General features: G+C 42.7%; 1 protein-coding gene across 3 annotated transcripts in view; it reads left to right on the top strand.

Moving 5' to 3' along the window:
* The first annotated feature begins 1,216 nt into the window (after positions 1-1,216).
* Chrm3 (cholinergic receptor muscarinic 3) overlaps positions 1,217-23,604 on the top strand; it is a 449,710-nt gene continuing 427,322 nt past the window's right edge. For all 3 annotated transcript variants that reach the window (XM_038332293.1, XM_038332292.1, XM_038332294.1), the window contains exon 1: positions 1,217-1,778. The gene's annotated coding sequence lies outside the window, so the exon portion shown is untranslated. The remainder of the gene's footprint in view (positions 1,779-23,604) is intronic.

The following is a 23,604-nucleotide window of genomic DNA, read 5'->3' as shown; positions in this document are numbered from 1 at the left end:
TTAGGAAAAGCCACATAGTACTGTGGGGCAGCCTCCTTAGTATCTAGTACTTTGTTATAGCTCTCTACTTTGTCCTTATTTAGTTAGGTGACAGTAGTCTATAGTAAGTAATCCCCTCTCCTCCCAGCTTCACATTCCTCTTGAGTTGTATATGAATTTAAAAGCCTGGCTAGGCTGGCTAGGTGGTTTGCCAGAAATCCCACCACATGGGGGAGAGAGAAAGAACAAGAAGAACTCAAGGCAGAGCAGGGAAGGGGAGGGCTAGAGGGCTAGAGAAGCGAGGAAAAGAAAGAGGAAGGAGAGAAAGAGAGAGAGACAGACAGACAGACAGACAGACAGACCGACAGAGACAGAGAGAGAAAGAGAGAGACAGAGAGAGAAAGAGAGAGACAGAGAGAGAGAGAGAAAGACAGAGAGAGACAGAGAGAGCCTATCTAGTGAGACTGCGTTTTATTTTTTCTGAGTTTTTTAAATGTGTACGCATGAGTATATGCACGTGGACGGGTCCTTTAAGGTGCTTTGCTAATTTCCCCTAAAGTGCTTTACCGGTGCTGTGCTAATTTCTCCTAAAGTGTAAACTTCTGGGGAGCAAAAGCTGAGGCATCCTCTGCTACTTCGCTCTAAACAGACTAAAGAGAGTCTAAACAGATTCTCGCTAAATCTTAAATCCTACACGCACCATACTGTCCCCTCGAGAAAGGTTGCCAGCCAGGTCCTGTATTTTTGCTCATCTATAAGTTCAACCCAAGAAATCGCATTCTTCATACCCTTCAAAGCAACTGAAGGAAACCCATTTCAAATTCCAAAGGGAACACGAAACTGATCAGAGCCCGCCCTTGAAGTACCGGGGCTCAAAATTAGGGAGCACGTGAGGCCACGCTGGGTCGGTGGACGCTCCTTGACCAAGCTTAATTCCCAGCCTCTAGCGATCCCACCCCAAAGCACCCAGGATCTTCCTCAACCAGCTTTCCTCACCCCTGCCAAGCAGAGAAAACAGTTAAGTCTGCACGCTGGGAGCAGCAGCAAGGCGCCCGCAGGGCCACTGGGCATGCTCAGAAGTAGAGCAGGTTTGGGGCTCCAGCAGGCAGCTAGTGCGTTATACCGAAAGAGGGAGGAGAAGGCTCTGGAGGAGGAGGAAGGGGAGGAGGACAGGGGCAGCAGTAGCCACGATCGCCACCACCAGGCAGAGAAAGAGTTCGTAGGGAGGGACAGATCTCCTCCCACTTGGAGCGCCTTCTGCCTTCTTTTGGAGAAAAAGAATAGAAGATAAGAAAAGGAGAGAAAAGGAACGAGAGGGGTAAAGTAAGAGAGAGCCAGAGAGTAAAAAAAAAAAAATTTTAAATTAAGACGAGATCAGAGAGGGCTGGGGCGCGCAGGGGCGCGCAGGACCCGGGGGCGGACCAGCAGAGCCCCAGTGCGGTCGCCCGGGCAGGTGCCACGGCTGCTGCCCGGAGGCGGCATGTGACGCGCGGCCGCAGCTGCCCGCGGGCGGAGCGCGCTCGGACCCGGGAGCGCAACGGCGGGCCAGGTCGGCTGCAGCCGAGAGCCCCGCGCTCTCCACCCGCCCGGAGGAGCCGCAGCTGCGCTTGCACCCAGAAGCCGGGCAATGCAGAGAAGGGCGGCTCCGGTGCGCGAGCGACCCTGAGGACAGTCGCCGTCTCGGAACGCCGTGTTGCGAGACGCCGGGGTTCGGTGGAGCTGACCGACAGGACGGTCCGAGAGATTTCCGGAGGCGCGGAGGACCCGCGTGGGACAGCCACCTGGAACGCGGCTACCAGGTAAGGACACGCGGTGCTCGCCACAGCTCAGGGCAGAACGGCTGGCGGCGACCGCTGACCCGGTTTCTTGCCTTATCTGGTGGTGAAAGAAGGGAGGAAAAGTTTTCCGTGGCCGTAGGAAATGTGTTTGCTGGCGGAGTTTAAAGGAAGGACTGGGGAGGGAAGAGGTGATTTTGTTTATCTGGGGGGACGGAACCTGGGAATCGATCTGATAAGGAGTTGCAGCGCGGGGACCCTGGGTGGAGAATGCGGAGGTGGCACCTCAACCGCTGGGAAAGAACGGGTACGGGCGTTCGGTGGCCGGGGGAGCGCCCTGGTCGGCCCACCCAGCTCTCTTGGGCTTCTTTTTCTCTCCCTCGAATGAGGAATCCAAACGAGAAGCAGGGGTGGTCCAGAGCGGTGTGAATGTGCGTCTGTGTGCCGCTGGGTCCTGTGTGTGCCTTTTAATGTCGTTTTTTAGGAGAGCTAAATCAGACCCCTGCCAACCTCACAGCGAGGGGCGACTGCTGGGGTTGCGTTTATGGAGCAAAGAGGTGATTTTTGCATTGCTGGTGTCCTGGGAGAGAGTACTGAGCCAGGGTGCGCGTCTACTCTGGCTCATTCGCGGCAACTAAACTACAGGCGATCTCCTGTGGCGCTCTCTCGCTCCCCACACAACCTCCTTACAGAGCAGAGCTTGTTCATTTCTAGGTGGTTTTAAACTGCTAGGGTTAGGTGGAATGACTGACTTCAGGGAGTTAAAATTCACTTGTCCACTCCACGCTGCGCGTGCTGGAATTGTGACCCTGCCCTGCCTGCTGGTTAGACTCTCCTTGCAAGCAGGGTGGAAGTAGGAGAGGAAGCGAGCTTTGGGAACTTGCATCCATATGGACGTATTTTTTAAATGCAGACTTTGATTTTAGTGTGTTTTCTGAACCTGTCCGAAGTCTGTCAGCATATCTCCCGCTCCCCACCCTCCCAGCCCCATTGATATTGTTGGCAGGGTTGTGTAAGGGTGGCAGACTCTGCTGTTAAGGAGAGTGACCATTTCCCTGTGAGCTTTCAACAGATCTTTCCTTTTTCTCTTGGCCTCTGAGATTCACCAAATCAGAAAATGTACCCTTCCCCAAGGTACGCACGCACGCGAACACACACACACACACACACACACACACACACACACGGGGAGGGAGGGAGGGAGAGCACTTTGCGTCCCCCCCCCCGCCGCTCTCTGTATTACTGTTTGAAAACAGAACATAGTCTTAAAACCTGCTTAATAATTACAGAGTCCAGAGGGTTTCATATTAGGAAATCTTTCATTCTGCAGGAACCATTCAACAGTTTCCTGTGTTTAAAACAATGCTAGTGGATTTGCTGGGAGAGCTCTTACAGGAAGATATACCTTCCAAAAAGGAGAAAGGAGAGCCTGGAATAAATGCATACAGGGCTGCAGGGTGGCAATGGATGGAGGTGAGAAAGAATGAGGTCTTTCTGCTTCAGTTGCTGTGTCCCTGCAGCTCCCTGCTGTGCCAGGTTTTGGGGAGTACACATGTGCAGCGATCATGCTTGCCTCTTCCATGTGTGTTCACATAGGCCACAGCAGTGTAGTTATTCAGCATTGGATAACTCTGTCTATAGAATTTTGTCTAAATCTAAGCTGTTTGTCTCAGTTAGCTTAATATGCAGTTAGCTACCGTGATGGGAGAAGGCATGTCATTCCTGAAGTGGTTTCCATGGAACATAGACTGTAACATAGATTACTAAGTTAAAAGCACTGACTGCAGATCTGACGTGAACTACTCCCTAAACTGAGGAATGTTGTGAGGTTGAATTAAACATGAAAGGAAGAGTGATGTAAGACTTTTAAAGACAATAGTGAAGAATGGTTCAAATGGGTTCGATAGTTTAGTAAGAAAACGAGGCAAAAGGCAGACCTTTTAAAAGGAACCTTTGAGCGTATGTCTTTTGTCACAGAAAATTATTGTTAGGCAAGAGTATAATTTGAAGGAATAGACTATCTGGACCTGGGTGGAATTTAGACAAAGACTACGTATTACGATAAGAGTAGTTTTGTCTTAGACACGAAAACTTATATAAGAAACTCATAAGCTTTCAGGAAATCTGGAAGGACCCACTGCTTTTTCCTGAGAGAGGAAGAGACAAATTTTGCTTCAAACGTATTTGTTTCTGGAGTTTACTGAGCAAGGATAAATAAGCTCTTTAAAATGCATCTTTTTCATCTTTCCTTATAAAAATGAATGGCTTATCTTTTACAGAAAAGAAAAACTTGTCATTTTAAGATATATTAGAAGCAAGCTCTTTTTAATCATAGTTTAGTCTTTAATATCAGGCAACCTGTTGAGCATGAGTTGTGGGGAGGGGGTAATGGGCATAGCTAGGGTTTCTTGGATCCATGTTAATAAACGGTATAGAAACTACAAGGTTATGTTCCAAAGCTTTCATTAGTAAATTTTTTTAGGTCTTCTTCTTCTCCTCCTCCTCCTTCTTCTTCTTCTTCTTCTTCTTCTTCTTCTTCTTCTTCTTCTTCTTCTTCTTCTTCTTCTTCTTCTTCTTCTTCTTCCCTAAAACATCATCTCCTTTCTTGAGCCAACATACTGTTCTTGCCTAATAATGCTGTTAGCCTTGGCAGATTCAGTTGCTTACACCTAAATGGCCTGGACATTGTCACTGTAGCGATGAAGAGGCAGGGTCAGGTTTGCAGTGTGGGGACGTTTACGTGCAAAGCAGCAGCGTTGGCCCTTTACACCAGAGATGAATGAGGAGTTCTACAGAGATGGGGACCCAGCTCCTCTTCATGTATGAAACCTAATTTTATATCATGGTATATTGTGACTAATACCATTACATTCTCAGCATGGTTTTGAAGAATGACTAATCGGAAATACTTTCTTTCACAGGGTATGCTTGTGAATTGAAAATATATCTTCCTCATAGAAAAATATTGTAAAAGGCATGTATAGCTCCAACAAAATAATTAGCCAGGCCCCTTTACTATTTTTATATTTTAAATGAATCAGCATACACAAATATGCCTGGTTGTTAAGAGCAGTGTATACATGGTTTCCCAAAATGTGATACTTATGAAAGGCAATGCCAAACTTCTTTTGTCTAGGCAGTTCTTTGAGTCTGGTGGAAGTTCTGTTCTGGTTCTTACCCCTTTGAGTTGGACTTTCAAATTCAAAGGCAAGACTTGGCTTCATGACAGGATCATCTAATTAGTTTAAGGGTAGGCAACTGCCAGTCAAAGTGGAGGTTAGACGTGAGTGTCCGGCAGACTCTGCTCTCTGTTAAGGAAATTGCCTGCACCTTGGATCAAGCACAAAGCAGACTCCTGACTCCAGATCATTTAGCGTTCTGTGTGGCTCCTCAGTGTGCTCCTTACAGACAGCCTGCAAGAGCCAAAGCTATACCTTTTAGGGACCTAGCTGCCTGTTCTCTAAAGTGCTTTGCACTGCTAAATTCCTGGTCAGTGGAGACCTTCACTGACATTGGAAGTTGTTTGGAAATCAGGAGGCATGCAAGCCCTACATGAAGACTGCAAGCCCTCGCTGAGCTTTTATCTCTTCCCGGTGTATGGAGAAGGTCATGTATGCCCATCTACAACTCATAACTGGCACAAGGATGGAATCCTACAGAAGCATAATTTTGTTTGGTACATACACATTCATGTAAGTGCAGATGTGTTTGTTTGTGTGTGTCAGTGAAAATATTTGCACATATTTGCAGCAACCAGAGAACAGCCTCATTCCTCCAGTGCTCTCCACCTGAGCTTTTGATAAAAGGTTTCTCATTGGCCTGGGACTTACCAGGTAGACTATGTTGAATGGCCAGCAAGCCCCAGAAATCCAGTTATCTACATTTCCCCAGCACTGACTGAACTGACAAGTGCATGCTGCCATGCCTGGCTTTTAACAAACAGAAAACCGTGGGTTCCAGGGTTCAACTCCAATTCCTCTTACTTGCAAGGCAAGTACTTTACCAATTGAGCTATTCCCCAAGCCCCAGAAGTGTCTTTCCAGCAAACTCAGAGGCACTGTGCAGAGGCACAAAATCAGAAACCATGACCCCTCAGTAGTCCTGGAGAGAGAACACGAAAAACCACTGTGGGGTGACTGCTAGTTCAGCCTTCAGCCACTCTGTGCCTTTCGCCCAGGAGTTTTGGCAGTGTGCACACTCTTCTGGCTGGCTCTCCCCTGCAGTTTGGCAATTTAAATTCTTCCACCTGTTAGAGCTTCCTGTCCCTACCCTCATGAGACTGGAGGACTCTGGCAGGCAGGCACCTTCTTAACTCCCCTCTCCTAAGACTTCAACTTCCACCGACCATATGATGACCACCTACAGTACATGCTGAGCTCTTGTCTTCCCTGCAAATGTCCCAACTCATCCCGAAACCACCCAGAATATGAAAATCTGTAGTAAACCAGCCGTACAATTAGACAGGAAGAAGCCAACAGACGCATGGAGGGATCCAAGCCCCTGCTGTTCCCTTGTGTTCTGCAAGTGCCTCCAGGACCAGCCAACTTTAGATGTTCTTACCCGGTTCTCACTTTAGAAGGATCTGGTCTGAGTTCCATCTGCTTGCTCCAACCCTTGGGCCCCTAACCCTGAGCTCTTGTCTTACTGCTAGCTCATAGGGCTAGGCTTCTTTTGTGTTTTCAGTTCACCTTTTCCGCACTAGGCTTAATGTTTTGCCTGGAATAACTTTCAGCAATGACCTTGACAGTCAGTTTTGCTCTTGCCAAGACTTCTCTCCAGGAGCAAGACTCCATTCTATTATTTTCAGTCTTCAATTCACCTCCAGGGTAGACAGAACCCTGGACCTAAGGCACAGTCCGAGTCCTGACAGTGTAGCAGTCACTTTTGCCTAGAGACTTGCGTTGCCAAGTTCACCTAACAAATAAAATTGCCTTGTCTGTCATTGTTGGCAGGATCAAATCTCAGTCCTCCACACCCCTCCTGGCCACTGTAATTTGAGTTGCTGACTATCCACTGCTGAATTAATCCTCCATTAGGTCATTTGTTCAGGCCCAGCCTCAGCCTCTTTCCTGCCCCCAGTGTTCCCTTGAAATCTGGCACACCAGCTGAGCCATGACATATTCTACCTTCGGTCACCTCTGACACAGGAAGTGACACCAGCAAAGGCTGCCTGGCTCAGGTCAGATATCTTCCAACCACTTTGCTGCAGATTCAATTCAGATGAGTCAAAGCAGCATCAGATGTCAGTCTGTTTCGAAGAATATGCCACCATTGGGAGACCACCCTGTACTTAATGGGCACAAAATGTCCCAGTGATCTTCTACCGAGCCTGGTCATTCATCACAGCAGGATACGACTGTGGGCTTGGGTGCACTTTCTCTCTGACATATACCCTATTCCATAGGCTCAGATGGCAGAAACCTGGTCACCACTGCTCGTTGATGCATTCGCTCATGGCTGTATGAAGTTTCATCAAGTCAGGGCTTGCCTCCGAAAGGCTGCCATGCAGCCTCACAGGCCAACAGACTATCTTTCCAAAGACTGCTTGGGTTCTTTGTTTCAAATCAGTAGCAACTGTCGATCCAGTGTGTGTGTGTGTGTGTGTGTGCGTGTGCGTGTGTGAGTTCATTAGAAAAAATGTTGTTGGATGCAGTTACTTGTGTGATATTCCATGTTGTTAGTAGAGAGAACACTACTTGTGTTCTGTGGACACCCCTGAAATTGTAGCACTAGAAAAAACTGACCTCCCCATAGGTGGATTCCTGTCCTCTTTGTCCCACAAAGTGTCAGTGTAATATCATGTTTATAGAATGCTGTGGGGCCATGGGGAGGCTGTGGAATCACTTTGTCTGGACTTCTGCTTTCTTATCTCCCCGTCTGCATGTCCTTCCCATCATGCAGGACCACCAACCCTCTACAGCTTTCCCTAAGATGTTGTTCTACTTTCCTTGTTATAAATTATTATTGATCACTTAATTCATTAAATTATCAAGAGCTGACAAACCTCTGCATAAGTAACTGCAAGCCATTTCTCTCTCCTCTGAATTCTGGTAAGACTTCCTGTCTTTGGTATTATATTTGATATCCAAGGATAACTCCAGGGATATTCATGTTGATTTTCTTCAAAGTTGACTTCATAAAGAGTATATAAGTAAAATTTAATGAATATGAATTTGAGTAAAATGAATAAATCTACCTACCCTCCAGTCATCAATATCTGTTATTTGCCTATCTGCTTTAAATGGATACCTGTTTATCATCTTCCATCAATGTCTAGCCCCTATTTATCATTGCTACCTATTTGTCTTTATCTTTGCTCCCTACACCCCTTCTTATTGATTGGCACATCCAACATGGCTCCAGGAATGGACCTGATTGCATAGCAAGGGGATAAAGAAAAGACAAACTGACACAAAGACGGGAAAACTGGAATCAGGTGGTCTGGTTTCTCTGCTGGACAATCCCTGCATCCCAGAAGCTTATCGTGCTTACTATATAGAATTGAATGGGGAGGCAAGGTTATTTCTTACAACTGAACAGGGAGGCAGGCTTATTACATACAGATGGACAAGGAAGGAGGCAGGGCTTATACTAGAGCACTGGATAAAGGAGACAGGTTTAGCTAAGCTCAGTTACCAGTCTCTGTACAGGAAACGTTGTCAGGCCTTAAGTATCTGGAGAAGAAGGCGAAGACGGACATTTTCTGCATACAATGTTAACATTCACACTCAGACCAGTAAGCTAAGGCTTTGCCATTTTCCCATGGGTCTGAGGATTTAGAGTCCTTGAACCTGTGCCCAAGTCAACAGTACACACTCACTTAGCTCCTCACTCCCTCAAGGCTTCTTCTTTCCACAACTGCTATCACATACCCATCATCGATTTCTATCCTCTGTCTGCCATTGATATCTATTCATATACACATATGTCATTTATCTATATAACTTTATATCACCTATTTTTCACCATTGTCTATACCTGTCCAGTGTGTGTGTGTGTGTGTGTGCATATAATCTATCTTCATCTATTTATAAGTACCTACCTTTCATCTATCAAGCATTGATCTCTATCAAAAGTATCTATCTCTGTTTATCACTTATGTACATAGGATGCTATCTCTGTTGTGACACGTCATTGTTTCTGGTGGACCGGGCAGCACAGTTACCCTGTTTTGAATACACAATTAGGGTACCAAACATCATATAATCAACATGAAGTGAGAAGTTCTCATCCCTCTCAGAGATGGAAGACAATGTTAGAGGCTTCAAGCTTAAAACAAGTGTATATTCCCTTACCTTCTGGAGGCCAGAAGTCTGAAATCAAGGTATCAGCGGGAACATACTCCCTCTGAAAACACTAGAAAATGCACACCATGTGATCTAACTTTTGAGCCCCTAACTCCCCCCCACCCGCCCATATGATCACGGTAGCTCCTCCTCTTTGTGTGTTGTCTCCTGCCCACGTGATCGCATCAACAGCCTACCCGGAAAAGTCCAAGGAAACCTTTCCTTCACAGATTCTTACCTTAATCACTTGTTCTTCCGTAATAGGGAATCCCAGGTTGTGGGCATTAGGAAATGAACGTATGTTTCAGAACATGTCAGATAGCATCAATGAGTACTGTGTTAGTTGCTTCTGTTGCTGTGGTAAAAACAACCCAACAAAAGCAACTCAAGGGAGAAGAGACTTACTGGGTTCATAGTCTCAGGGCAAGGAAGTCATGTGGCTGGAACATGAAGAAACTGGCCGATTGCATCTGCAGTCAGGAAGCAGGGAACAATGGATGCCTATGCTATTTTCTTTCTCCTTCTCATTCAGTCTTGGACTTCAGCCAGTGGAGTAGTAGGCTGCAGTAGGTCTTTCCACCCGATTTACTCTAATCTAGATAATCCCTCACAGCCATGCCTGGAGGCTAACCTAGTTTACATAATCCCTCATAGGTACACCCAGAGTGTTCTTTCATGGGAAATTCTGGAGGCCATCAAGTTGACAATGAAGATTAACCACCACAAGTACCTTCTATGTGACGTTATAGGCAGATGTCTCACAGAGCAGCCTATGCCTTGAAAAATTAATTCTACATGCTGGCTTGTTCTAGAGAGCAATGAGAGGCAGAATCAGACAACATTCAGTCCTCTCTACGTTTCGCCATCACCTGACACAAAATCTCTGACTTCTGGCTTCCATCTTTACGAAGAGCATAGAAAGTCCTTTTCCAAAAGTCACCTGTAACCTCTGGGTCACAAACCAGTAGTCTTTCCTTGGCCTCGTAGTAACATATTTAGCCCCCCGCAACTGTCAGAATATTCCATTTCCTGGTTTCTTCTACCCTGGTTCTACTTCCTCTGAGTGTTCCATTCTTACCTACTTCTCCAACACTGCTTCCTCGGTTTACACCATGTGATTTCTCAACATAATCCATATTCATTGTTTCCAATACCCATTTAGCATGAATCACTCCTTCTCCCCAGACTGACTTAGCTCCCGAAGGGAGGGCTGTCATGACACACTTGCTCAGGGGCCTCTCATTCCTCCCCCTCTTGCTTCTCTCCCTGGGGCCTCCCATTTCTATGAACAGCGTGATCATCCTACATTTCCACATAGTCTTGATTTATTTCCTCTCTTTCCCTCCCACATGGTGCCAGATACCGGATCCTAATACTCAACCAAGTCATAGCTCAAACGTCTTGGCTTCTCTCCTTTCCTGCCGTCAGCATCTCAGTTCACAATCTCTCTAGCTTTAATGTGCACTCAACTACAAAAGGAACTTAGGAAAATGCAAGCCTTGGTGCATGAGGTCTGGGTAGAGGCTGAAAACTTGCATTTCCAAGAGCTTTTCATGGGCAAGAGGCTCATCTGAGCTCAGATCACATTAACGGAAAAACCAGTTTTTAAGTCCAGTGAACCTTCCTTTTAAGGTCTGAGATCTATGAATCATTTATTTGACTACAATTTTTCTTTCCAATTCATTTGTAGAGATTTCTCCTACTAAAGTTGAATTTTATCATTTTTTTGTCCCGACTCCAATATCATCTTTGACATACTTGCCAATTATTCCAATGTCATAATCACTAAATGTCGTGCGTCAACCATCTTGGTCCTGGTATGATTTACATTTTAGGTTCAGTCTCAAGTCTCAAGGCTTCCTGTCTCTTAATCATCAATAGTGACTGTACTTTCTTCTTTGGCATTTCGCTGGGAAGGATAAACTCTCATCCATATCTCCAGGTATCCAGATTTTATCAGTTTATCAAAGATTATTTGAAATAACACTTTTTGTCAGCAATTATTTTCCTGGTACTTTGTCAGAATCTCAGTCTTATCATTGATCCAGCACACTCTCGGTTTGCTTATGTACGTTTATAAATTATTTCAGATATCAGGCCATAAAGTCCTTAAGTAAGATGACTCATTTGACATCACCTTTACCATACCCAAATACAGTCTTCCTCTTAGATGATTGATGTGTACATCTACATATAAAATATGTAACTACAGTGCTTTTATGGATATCTTGTTATATAAATAAAACATAACACATAAAATTTGAATGTCATACGTATGTAATTTTGAAAATAGCCATTTTTCTGTATCTCTTCCTTGCGTGAGGCCCATGCATTAAAGGTTTAATCTCGGCTTCATGCAATCTAGAAAGGTGGAAACTATTAAAAGATAGATACTAAGGAGAGAATTTTAGGCCAGTGTGTGACCATGGAGAATCTTCCCTCTCTCTCTTGGCTCTCTCTCCATAAGGTGAATAATTTCTACCACATAGTACCATTACAAGGCTCTGTCTCCAGATAGGCTGAGAGCAATCAGGCCAATAAACCATGGATAGGAACTGTGAGGAAAAAAAAAACCAGACCTTTTCTGTACATAAATTGACTTATTTCAGATATTTTCCATAGTGATGGAATGCTGACTAACATAAATATGCTGTAGCATTTACTCGCTACAAACCTTTGATAATAATAGAGTTTTGCCACTTGATTTGAAATGTAAATCTACCTCCCTATTTTTAAAATCTGCAGTTCATTCCAAAACATTGACTGATTTAACTGCATAAAAATCCATCCACTTAAAATGGTCTCGAAGTATACGAAATGTGTTTTCCTCTGAATTTCTTATCAGTTAAGCGTGTCTTTTTTTTCCTGCAGTGTTTCTCTCCTCCCAGAATTACATAAGGCAGTTTGGGTTTGTGAAAATAAGGCACAAATACTGCCCTGGAAGGACAAAGCTGGTGTTATGTCTTTAGCAGAGCTAAGTGATGGATTTATGGAGAGAGAGATCATTCATTTGATAACACATTAAAATCATGCTGTTAGGTGATAAACACACATATCGCTAACTTTATATTGATATGCAAATTTCCACGTCTTTCAGATCCATGAAAAAACAAAGCACATTCTGAATTATGAATGTATAGATATTTGTCCATGCTTTAAGATTTGTTTTCAATTTTTGTGCATGAGCGTGCCTACACAAGTACGTATATACACCATATCCGTGCAGCTCCCGCAGAGATGAGAGGAGTGTGTCTGAATGCCTAGCACCAGAGTCAAAGGCAGTTGTGGCTCACTGTGTCGGTGCTAGGAACTGAACTCAGGTCCTCTGCAAGAGCAGCCAGTGTTCTTAACTTCTGACTCTTCTCTTCAGCCCCGCATATTTAGCTATTTATCTAACACACCTGTATGCACATATTTTTCTTGTTTCAGAAATGACTACAAAGTTAAAATAAACCAGAAAAAATAACAAATATTTAACAGGGATTTTAACATATTTAACAAAACCATGCAATTTAGAAAGAAACAAGGGGGAGATTAAAAAAAAAACCTGAAGTTTGGTGTGAGCAGTGTGTTCGGATGTGATGTGGAAATAATAGTATTTATAGAAAAGAAAATTTATTTATTGATTGATTTATTGATTTTATTGAACTATACATTTTTCTCTGCTCCCTTCCCTTCCTCTTCCTCCCTTTCAATCCTCTCCCATGGTCCCCATGCTCGCAATTTACTCAGGAGATCTAGTCTGGCAAAGAAAATTCTTATAGAACTCAAAAAATAAATATGAGTGAAGAGAACTCTTACTAACGATGAGTGATCCTTATCACTATGTTAAAATCAGAATTAAAGCCAGGTAAGTGGCCCAAGTCTGTAGCCTCCGCTAGTCAGTAGCAGAAGCAGGAGCATCTCTTGAGTCCCACAGTTCCAGACCAGCCTGTGCAACATAGTTAAGACTTTTTTAAAAAATAGCAAATCTGTTTTGTGTCAGAGCTATGATAGATCATCTCCTTGGGTAGAGGGCGGCAGCAGGATGATTGAAGGACTTAAAGGTATCAGCAAACTAATGGAGATGACACGAGAGTGTGGACCGTAAATGAGATAATATAATAGGGGTTGCCGTTTTGAAATAGCGTGAGATTGCTGCAGTCAGGATTAGCTAAATCATATAAAGGCTATTTCTACATCTTTGAAACGCTAAAATACTTGGTTCTTTGGTCTCATTGATATCTCTTCCCAAAGACAGCACGTATTTCTTGTAGAGCATAGTACAAGGAAAAAAATTGAGCCTCTTGGTGATAATGAAAGCTATTTTCTGAAAATGAAATTAAGCTATCTTTGTTTCTATTTTGCACTGACTGCTGGGAAATTAAGAGCTAAAAATAACACACAATCATAGTGGCCATTTTTGTCTATTTTTCGGTCTATCGCTTCTTCTTATTTTTTTCTCTAGTATTTTCAGTTTTCATTTTTAATGTAATCATTCTCATATTTGGGAAAACTTAACAGGATATAATTTAGAGACATACAGTGAAATAATGTCTATGGGCATATGACCAGATATTAAGGATAGGAAAAATAGAGATAAGTAAATCCTTTTTAAGTGAAACAAAATACAGAAAAATGATACATTGGCTACAAGATCTCTTTGGACTCCTCAAACCCCTGAAAACCACCATGGACAAAGTCACCAATGTCTAGATCAGTGCAGAGGGACCAGGTAATGATGGTGCTGGCAATGGTGATGTCATAGAACCCATTTTATGGGGTTAGAATCTCACTAAGCACTCCTCTAGCATACAGTTAATTAAAGTTGGTGTCTCACATGATGACTTGATATATGCAAATGTTATAAAAAACAGATCAAACTAATTATCATATTAGTCACTTGATATATTTAATGTTCTTGTAAGAACATTCACAATCTACTCTCCTGGTAATTTTCAAACTTATAATACATTGTCTATGACCATTAACCAGACTCATTGTGCTGTGCTGTTGGATAGATCCCTGGATATTACTCATTCTGACTACTGGAAATGCCGTACCCTTTGACCAAGATTTCCATCCATTCTTCACAACCCCTATCAACCACCATTCTACACCATGAGTTTGGCTTTCTTAGATTCCAGGTGGTGTTTGTCTTTCTGTGCCTGGCTTATTTCACTCAATCTGACATTCTACAGCTCATTCATGTAGCTGCAAGTGAAGGAATTTCTCCTTTTAAGGCTTTCAATGGCATTGCTTGCTCTCTCTCTCTCTCTCTCTCTCTCTCTCTCTCTCTCTCTCTCTGTGTGTGTGTGTGTGTATACATTTCTTTGTGCACATGTACATTACAGGTGTGTGTGTGTGTGTGTGTGTGTGCTTACATGTGTGTGCATGCACAGCACAGTTTGTTCACTGCAGAAAATTAGATTGTTGCCGTAGCCTGTCTATTGCCGATCATGCAGTGATGAGCATGGGAGCTCATAAATCTCCTCAGCGTATGGATTTCATTTCCTCTGAATATAGAACTAATAGTTGGATCACTAGATAATGTAGTAGTTCTGTTTCGTTCTCTAGGACCCCATTCTTCCATAATGGTTGTCTTAATTTATATTTCCACCAATAGTGTGTGAGGACTCACTTTTCTCTGTCTCCTCACAAACACCTTTCCTGGTTTGAACAGGTGTACAGTGAAATCTCCCTTTGCTTTAATCGCGCCCTCCCTCCCCGCGGGTTCATTGTGTACAACAATAGTTTCATTTGTTGCCTATGCCATTTGTGTGTCTCCTTTTAAGGAATGCTTAGGTATTTGGGGCTGATGTTAACTTGTACTGCAAACTTCCCATTGAATTGCCTACATATTTTGGGTATTAACACATGCATGGTTTGAAAACATTTTCCATGGATCTGTAGGGTGTCGCTATACTATGTGGATGTTTCATTTTCTATACAGAAGTGTTTTTTCAGTTTGATGTAATCCCACATTTATCACCTATGCTTTAGAGTCATGGCCCAAATGTCAGGGCCAATGTCATAAAGCTTTCCCTCTATATTTTCTTCCAGTGCTGTGCTATAGGTCTTCTGCGTATGTTTTTAATATATTTTGAATTGAGTTTTGGAATTGGTATGGTACAAGGGTCCACTTACCCTCCTTTGTTCATAGACATTCACTTTTCTTAGACATCATTTGCTGAATAAAATAATGCCCTTTCTCTGCTATATTATACTTGGCAAAAATCAGTTGACTGTAAATGTTTGGGCTTATTTTGGGGTTTTTTATTCTGCCCCAATGGTATCTTAGCTTTATGTCAGTACTATATAGCTAATAGCCTTTAATAAAAATTGCTCTACCTATATAACGTATGTGTGTGTGTGTGTGTGTGTGGTTTTGTATTAAAGGTCAATTGTACAGTGTTTTCCTGTACACAAGATCATAATCTTGTTAAATCTCATGAAATTGAATGATGCTTTGAAATCATAAACTTGTGTTTTATTCATGAATACAGCCCAAAGACTCAACCCTATTGAAGTGTCTGGTGTATTATAAACTTCCACTATGTACTGACTGAATTTCTGTTACTGTTATCTTTGGGTGGGGGAGAAGATGAAATTAGAAGTGTGACAGATTTTCTGGTACCCTGGTATTAGCAACATAGCTTATTTATCAGGAAATGGGAAGCAATCCCCACTGGTCCCAGTGACTGCTGTACAGAACATCCCAGAATTCCTCTAGCTGAGCTTCCAAGCTTCACCAGCCTGGTGCTTGGTCTGTGTGGTGACATTTTTCACTGGTGGCCCACACATGTGCAAGGTGTGGTTATTTCTGACAGCATTCCTCAAATGGTTCCTCTTGCTGACTGATTCTCCTGGCTAGCATTCTTCAAGTAGTCTTTTTTTTTTTTATTGATTGTCAGCTGTTGCAAATAGCCAACAGCTGAAGGTCCTCAGCAACAACAGTAAAGGTCTCCAGCTCAGAGATATGGGATTGGATACGTTTCTATTCTCTTTGCATTGTTGGAATACCTGACAAATTCAACTTCAGAAATTAAGAGTTGTATTTGGGCTCAGTTTGGAGACATAGTGACCTCAGCCCATAGTATTGTGCCAGATTGTGTGTAGTGGCATTTCAATTGCATTTTAATAAATAAAGACTGCCTGAAGATCTGAGAGTAAAACAGTCCCACTGGTCAGCCTTATTTTAACACAGGTTATTTTAACACACACTTTTAATCCCAGTAACCATAATGACACACACCTTTAATCCTAGGAGCCACACTAGTTGTCATAGAAACCGGGTAGTGCCTGCCTTTAATCCCAGTTCTAGAGAGGAATATAAGGGGAAGACAGCTCTCAGACACAGTTTCATTCTGAGATTCTGGGAGGCAGGATTGCCATTTTCATACTGAGGCCAAGGTAAGAGCCAGTGGCTGGTTGTTTTACTTTTCATATCTTCAAGTTGAATCCCAATTTCTGACCCTGAGATTTTATTAATTGTGCTTCAGTTGTGGGTGAATCGTTCTATTGCAGTCAAACCAATCTAGAAATTTCTTCAGTGACATGCTCAGAGATTTTTCTCCTACGTGATTTTAGATCCTGTGAAGCTGGTAATTAATAGTAACTAACACAGGGGTGATGTTTCTAAAATTGGGTAGGCACCATATTTGGTGGCTAAGACTTGGGGGTTGAAGCCGAATTCCCAAAGCAGAATCACAACAGAGATGGGGGTTACACCTCTGCATTCTGAATAAACTTCCAGAATGATCCTCACTTTGCTAGGATCTCAGACTTCTGAGTTTAAGAGAGAGAAATGGTTTAGATTCTTTCATGAGTAGGTTAAGAGCTGGATTGGCAAAGGGTACATTAGCTTAGCGCCCGTCCTTGTTAAGATGAGTCACTCAGCTTAGAATGTGTCTCTAGCTCGTGAAGAGTGGGGAGCTCGCTCACAGTGGAATGTAAGCACAGAAAGCGAAAACGGATCTTAGGTGTAGAAGCAAGAGGGAACTTCCTCCATCAGATGCCCCCTGTGGTATTTGAAGATGTATATTTTGAGAAATATGGCTAGTCTTTTTCAAAAGATGTTATAAACAGAAACTGCATTTCAGATGTAGGCGATTTTGACATTTTTATTAGCTTCTTTTGTTCTGTCATGCAGCTATCATAAACAGATGGATGTGAGCGTCTGTGTGTTGCCGAGTGCTGAAGCTAGGGCCTCACAAATGCTGGACAAGTACTCTAACTCTGACCCACGTCCCCAGCCCAACAGAACATATTCTTGTTGGCATAATGTACTAAATTAGAGGATTGTGTTTCTGAGAAGGGACAGAGAAAGGCCATATAAAAAATACTTATGTGAACAGTGGGATTTCAAAAATTCAATGGTAAGATAGTCATTGCCTTATGCACACACTAGTTTGGTTGACATGAAAACTCTGAAACATGAACATAGTTTGTTTTTTCTCAATGTTACAAGACATTTTATGTTGCACTGTTTTTTTACATGAATAAGTTTTAATAATCACATACACTAACTGCTCTCTCATGAATTCAATATAAAGTTGTATATCGTTAACATTTTTATTAAAAAAATTCATCATCAGCCTATTAGATTTTCACACATTTTTGTGGTAGTGAAGACCCTTGAGACAGGCTCTCTACAGTCTGCACTTATTCCAGTGTTCCTCCTGGCCGTGCCTTTGTTCCTTAAATTTATTAACCCCTTGAATTATGTCAGACAGAGTCTTGAGTGCTAAAGATGGGAGGCTAAATAAGAAAAAAAAAAGATGCTGGCTTTGTGGGATTGATATTCTCCTGAAAATGCATAGGACCTACTCTAGCATCCACGAAGGATTTCTGAGTAGTCCCCATCTCCTTGGTGTCGAAACCAGAGAAGCATGGATGCATTAGAACAGTGTGCACCTTCTGAATGTGTGACCATCCCTAGCCTGTGTCCTCTTCCACATACCTCTTAACTATGGGGGCTAGTTTAAAATTTTCTGAAAATATACATTGACTGGTTTTGAAAAAAGTTAGACAGACCATACTGATGACTGCCACTAGATGGCAGACATATGCACTTACATGTCCAACCAGAGGGCTGTTTTGAAAGGTTCAAAAGGAACTGCTTGACAGGATGAAACCTGAGTTCCACAGGAGTGACAGGTTTGAGTTGCTGCTATGCACCGCCTTCTATGAGTGTCATGTGCTACACGTGGCAGGGCTCCCACTGCGCAGTACTGGGTGACCTGCTGTGTTACCCGGATGCTTCATTGGAAATAACATGGATTTCTCAAGTTCATAGACCATTTGTGTACTTTCACTTTTATAGTAAAATGGACTTTTTAAATGGTTGCTTTCAAGAGGGGGCTACATTTTCAGTCCCTTGAGAAACAACCATCTTATTCTATGGCAACAGAAAATATGAACTAGATGATGTCAACCTAACACCAGACACCTTCCCTTAATCTCCAACTAGCTACAGAAATTCAAGGAAAACAATGTCTGAACATGATGCTCTCCTAGACAAGACACATGTATGAAGGCATCTTGGCTCAATGACAGAACAGAAAACTGACCCAAATCACAAATAATAAGGATGCCTTCCCTTACCCCAATACTTATTTCAACCAAGAAATAACTCCCTCCCACTACAGTTTGGAACAGAGGATGCCATAGGATGTATTTCCTAAGCCCAGACCAAATGAAGCTGTAACACCGTATTACCCTGTCTTGACATTTCTGAAAATTGCAGGCCTATTACAGACGCTGCTGTTCGGCTTCCTGAGCAGCGTGGACAAGATGGTGATAAGGCAGCCGGGTTCAGGAGGGGCTAAAACAATTTGTGGCAAAGTCTTGACCCTAGATGTGTGTTTATAATCTACAAGTATGTTCACTTGTAAAATAAAGCTATCTGAGCCAAGTCGTTCATTGGATTCGGGGGTAAGAAGCCAAATCCTTTTGGAAGGATAACAGGAATTTATTCCTTTAAGGCATTTCACTAGAGAGAGATTTTAAAGGACCAGAAAGGTTTAAATAGATGGGGATCCAGAGTAGATAGATAGATGTTCAGGCAACAATTACCATATAAGAGAAAAGTCTCTGCAGGTTTGTGTCTCTAAAGAACAGAGAACGCTCTATCACAGTGCATTTTCCTTTGGTGTTGTGTTCCTATTGTTCTGTTTTGTTTGAAACAGGGTCTTGTGTAACTTAGCCAAGACTTGAACTTGCTATGTAACTGGACTTGTGATCCTCCTGCCTCCACTTCCCGAATTCTGGAATCATAGGCCTGCATCAGGGCATGCACATCCAGTGTATGCAGTGCCAGGGATCCAACACAGGGCTTTGTATTTGCTGGGTAAGCAAGCATTCTACCCACTGGGCTACACAACCAGCCTCACTCTGGAGCATTCTCTTCCTAGAAACCTTCACAAATGCTCAGAGTTGTGCCTAGAAGTCACCTGACTTCACTGTGGGACCAGCTCATCTAAATACCATGCACCTTTCCCTCCCCACAACATCTTCTTCATAGTCACCAGACATAAGTTTATTTTTATTTTTATTCTGAGACACCCATTGCAGTAGAAGCTCTATTAGAATAGACTTCATAATTTTGTCCTTAGAATACTGTCTGTCCTGGGATGGGATCATTCCTTGATGTATAGTAGTTTGAATGAATGAATGCTCAGGTATCTTTCTCTTCCCTTCTCCACTCCTCTCCTCCCCTTGATTGAACCCAGGGCCTTGCAAATGCTAAGGGGGCAATCAAGCAAATGTACAAACATGCCTAGATTTATCTCCAATAATGTTCTGTTTTGTTTTTCTATTAGAAGTAAATAAGAGAAACCCTACTTAAATACTAATTCTTAAGAATTCCAATTTCCATAAACACTCATTTAATGTGAGCCTGGGAGCCCAGATCCGTCACCCTTTTTACCCGGGAATCTGAGGCAGGAGATCATTTCAAGGCCTGCCTTGTCAATTTAGATTTTTGTCTCCAAAATGCAATGTTCTAAAGGGGCTGGAGATGGAACTCTTTGGTAGAGAGCTTGCCTAGCATGTAATAGGTCTTAGGGTAAATTTCCAGTAGAAAACAAATTAACAGACAGACAAATGCCCATTTTCACAATATTTATGTTGTAAGAAAAGTATGGAAATTTTAGGGCATAAAGTGGAAGAAATAATGGAACAGGATAGTTCTGTGTTGTGGAATATTATTTTAACTAGGCAAAGATGTGTTACATTTGTTTAAGGTGCAGGCTATCACTTTAACTGTGTGAACGTGTGTTAGTTTTGCTTATGTTATATTTCTTTAATGGTGTAAGGATGTGTGTTTAATTATGTGAAGATGTGTTGCATTTGTTTAATTATGTAAAGATGTGTTGCATTTGTTTCACCTTGCCTGCCTAAGGCACCCTATTGGTCTAATAAAGAGCTGAATGGCCAATAGCTAGGCAGGAGACAGGTGTGACTGGAAGGCAGAGAGAATAAATAGGAGGAAAATGATATAGGAAGAAATAATAAGTGAGACACCGAGATCGAGAAGCCAGGCAGCACCAGCCAGCAGACACAAGAAGCAGTAAAAGTAAGATATACAGAAAGAAAGTAAAAAGCCCCAATGTTAAAGGTAGATAAAGAGGAATAGGTTAATTTGAGTTAAAAGAGAAAGCCAGAAAAGAGCTAAGCTAAGGCTGAGCATCCCAAAACTAATAATAAGTCTCTGTGTCATGATTTGGGACCTGGTTGGTGGCCTAAAAGAAAAGGCCTGATACAGTCTGATATCGGACATGTCTTGGCAACTAGACAGTGTCACAGAAGCTGCTCAGTAGCTGTTGATCTCTTAATGTCATAAAATATCCAATATCAGCAGAAAGAAGCAGGAGCAGGTGTTCAAACTTAACTGACTTTGAGCAGATATAGTGGGTTCTTCTTCTTTCCTTCCTTTTCCTTCCTTCCTTCCTTCCTTCCTTCCTTCCTTCCTTCCTTCCTTCCTCCCTCCCTTCCTTCCTCCCTTCCTCCTTTCCTCCCTCCCTCCCTCCCTCCCTCCCTCCCTCCTTTCCTCCCTTCCTTTCTTCCTCCTTTTCTTCCTTTCTTCCTTCCTTCTTCCCTTTTTTTCTTCTTTACCATCCTATGCTTTCCTTATCTCCCTCCCTCTTTTCCTCCTTCCTTTCAGTAGGGTCTTTTTATGTAGTCCAGACCTGTTTGAAACTCAAAATCTTCCTGTGTCTTTCTTTGGAGTCCTGGGATTACAGGTGACATTTGGCTGAGGAAGTGCGGATTTTTGCTGTTGTCATGTGCCTCTTTCCCTCCGACTTTGAACCTGTGCTTGCTCCAGCAATTCTGCTGTGGGCTTCCGGGCCCTCGGCACCTGGAGATGTGTCACTGGTTCATTTTGTTCCAAGGTTTCCAACTTCTTGGACTGAACATCTGTTTTCCACATCTAAACAACCTGAAGAATGCCTTTGCGGGCCCTGTAAATCAACCTAGTAACCCCTCATTTGACAAATGCACGTGCAATATCTATGTTCTGTACCTCTGGAGAACCTTGAATGTTTGGAAACCTGACTAATGGAATTTCTAGTTATTCTGAAGTATATTAAATTAACTAAGGGTTAGTTATAAAACTAAATAGGTTTTTCACATTGAAAATCTTATGTCTTGAGGTATTTCTAAACACACTAAAAATAATTGTTTGTGCTTGTCAAATACTTATCAAGTAGCTGCCTCTTTCTTGCCGGAAGAAATAGCCTTAAAGAACATGCAAGAATAAGGTTGACTAGAAGGATGTTGGTCCGGTAAAATCATGAACAGAGCACTTCCTCTGGGATGGAAGTCGAAACTGCCTGGATAGAAGACAGTCTGGGGGCTGTAGTTTCTTCGGAACTCGGTGAATACCAATCCCAAGAGTATGGAGGTCTGTCCTGCCTAGGCACAGGGCCTCTGCTGGATGGGAGCTATCTCATCTCTCACATCTCTGAGAAACGTACCTTGGTCTGGATTCCCAGTCAAACCAGAAGCCATTTTTCACACAACCATGGATTCAGAGCAGGTGTTTAGGAAGCTGAAAGATCTTTTACCCGGAAAACATGGAAGTTCAAGGCTAAGTAATGTCCACAATCACCATGATCTTGCAACTCTACTAAAGGTCTGTAGTGTTTGGTGGTTGGTACTGAGAAACACACCAAGAAGAAACATTGAGTTTCTAGACACAGGAGCAATTTAATTTAGAATATTCGGTGTTCTTTCCTGTCACTTAAAAGAACAGTTTGATGTAGAATTTTGTCTGGTATTAATTTTAAAATTGGTTCTCAATGACAAAATGTTCTGAGCGCCTTGAATGTGAAGTCCTTCTCTGTTTTATCAGTTCACACGCCTCAGTTCCTCAACTGTAATTTCCCTCTTATGGCTCCCTGAAATCAAGTGTTCCTTGGCTGGATTTGTCTCTTTTTTTATTTCTATTGTTTTAGTTTTCTAATTACCCCCATCTGCCCCATCAAAAATTAATACCACGTGTACATTTGAATGCTGATATCATGTGGCTACTTAGAGGGTCGGAAGCCACGGGCTTACTTAAGATGTACTTTGTTCACTAATAACCCACTTCTACCCACTTCTACTCCCGAAGTGATGCCGTTCCCACAGGACAAGTGCATCAATCAGTTACTTGGGCTGAAGACATGTCCTGGGCTCCAGAATCTTCCAGCCTAGAGGGGAGAGCAGCCCTCCCACAAGGCTCACATCTCACGGCACTTCAGTCCCCAGCCCCAGGACATTCTGTGCCCTCCTATCAGTACATGGTGACTTTTCTCCACCATGTTCCTGAAATCTACATGTCTCAGCTGAGGTCCTCTGATCTTTCTAGACCTGACCCGTGAGCGAAAGCACCTGCCATTCCTAAAGAAGGGTTTTCAATCTGCTTCATTGCTCCCCCACCCCCAACACCTGATTCTCAGTCATGGAAAACATCAGGACATTTCTCTGAGGCAAAATAAGAGATCTAGGGACAATTTCATTTGTCTTCCAGCATCTTACTGATTTTCTCAGTCTCAAGGCAGTGGGTATCCTGAAACTTATTTTGTTCCAATTGGGAAACTTGCCTGTAAAATTCATATAAAATATTCCCCAGCTATATCCACTGCAATTTTTCAAATGTGTTTTCAATTGCTCTGTTTTTTTTAAACTAGAGAGAGAAAAAGAGAGCACTTGCAGTAGCATTAGCATGTATACGCATACACATGTGGAAGCCAGTGAACAACCTTCATGTTGTCCTATTTAAGGCACCATCTACCTTGTTTTTTGAGACAAGGACTCTCATAACCTAGAATTTGTCCAGGAGGCTAGGGTAGCTGATTAGTGAGCCGCAGAGATCTTCTTGTCTTTGCTTCCCCAGTGCTGGGTTTTAAATTTCCTACCACCATACCATCATTTTTATGGTGGTTCTGGATATCAAACTCAGGTCTTGATGCTTGCATGCCAAGCAGTTTACTGACCGAGCTATCTGCCGATGATTTTTTAAGAGTGTTTAACACATAAATTTGGGCTCCTTACTAGACTTGGAACAAGAGGAAACAAAATATACTGGCCTCCTATAC

This window comes from Arvicola amphibius, chromosome 6 (genome assembly GCF_903992535.2).
Source record: "Arvicola amphibius chromosome 6, mArvAmp1.2, whole genome shotgun sequence".
Classification (NCBI taxonomy): domain Eukaryota; kingdom Metazoa; phylum Chordata; class Mammalia; order Rodentia; family Cricetidae; genus Arvicola; species Arvicola amphibius.
This window is presented reverse-complemented; position numbering and strand designations above follow the sequence as displayed.